At 38.6% G+C, this 1390-nt stretch overlaps 1 non-coding gene across 1 annotated transcript; it reads left to right on the forward strand.

Annotated features, from left to right (window-relative positions):
- Positions 1–881: 881 nt before the first annotated feature.
- LOC124897516 lies at positions 882–988 on the forward strand. The gene has a single exon (XR_007054228.1). It is a non-coding gene; the product is annotated as a small nucleolar RNA R71 (small nucleolar RNA).
- Positions 989–1390: the final 402 nt, after the last annotated feature.

Genomic DNA, 1390 nt, shown 5'->3' on the forward strand with positions numbered 1-1390 from the left:
ACTGTTTCACCATCAGTAGTCTTGTGATTCACCTGCTTAGGTTCTAACTCCTTTATTTATAGTTCGCTTCAGGTAGTGAACAAATTCACCTATTTTGTATTTGGCTCAATATCACTAGGTAGACCTCCCTAAGGTCTCATGTTCTAAGCTCCTACAAACTGACCTATTTGAACCTCTAAGTTCTTTGTAATCATCTGCTAACTTTTCATATTTGCTACTAACTGTGCTTGCGTAGCCATAATCTACTTTGACATCTCTTCAATATTACTTGACTGAGTAGCGGCTTAATTTCCCTGAACATGCTTCTATAGATTCTGTTGTACTGGTACCCTGTATTGATTGGCATTCTATGCCTGATTTCCATCCTATGAGAAATTGGGTTGATTTCACCAGTTAGGATTGTAAGTATTACCAAAGTTCTGTTGTCCTTGACGATTAGCATTTCCCATATAATTGACGATTATCATTTCTCACATAATTAACACTCTGGATTTATAGTGCTATCATCGGTTGTATGTTCACTACTTCCATAAACCTCGTACCAAGTGTGAGCTTGATGAACAATATTTGTTGTTGATGGTGTAGACTGTGTAACTACCAAATTCATATTACTGAGCTGCGTAGTTAGCTGATTCTGTAGTGCAACAATCTGAGCTGATATAGTTATGAACTGATCAACCTCTAACACACCTACTACCTTCTTTTTAGCACCTCTTGCATCTGCATGCCACTCTTGATTCCCCTGTGAAATTTGATTCTATAGCATATATAATTTATCATATGTCTTCTTAAGATCCTGCCCACCTATTGCTGAATTAAGGAGAATCTTGGTGTTCGGCTCAAGACCCTTAATGAAAGTGTGTGCCAACACATCATTAATCTGATGATGATGAGGGCAATTTCTAAGCATACCCTTGAATCTTTCCTAAGCTTGGTAAAGATTCTCTCTATCTTTTTGCCTGAAACTCAGAATCTCACTTCTCAAATATGTTTTCTTCCCAGGTGGAAAGAATCAAATAAGGAAATTTTGATCCAGATCATCCTAGGAAGTAATGGAGTTTGGCGGTTTAGCATATAACCATCTCTTTGTTTCCCCCAACAGAGAGAAAGGGAAGAGAGTCAGTCTAACATAATTAGTAGATACCCCGACAGAAATATAGGTATCACTGATCTTAAAAAAATTCTTATGTGCTATTGTGGGCCCTCGTGAGAAAAACTGTGAACTACCCACTTGTGTGCAACAATTGCACCATATTCTGCTTCAGTTCAAACCGATCACCCGTCTTTGGCTTACGAATGCAATTAGTGGAATTGTTTGTAAGTGGGACTGCAACTTCATGAATAGGTTTAGCTTCTGCTCGAGTAGGAGCAGCTGGAACCACCGAAGCTG

The sequence above is a fragment of the Capsicum annuum genome, chromosome 3 (assembly GCF_002878395.1).
Source record: "Capsicum annuum cultivar UCD-10X-F1 chromosome 3, UCD10Xv1.1, whole genome shotgun sequence".
In the NCBI taxonomy this organism is placed as follows: domain Eukaryota; kingdom Viridiplantae; phylum Streptophyta; class Magnoliopsida; order Solanales; family Solanaceae; genus Capsicum; species Capsicum annuum.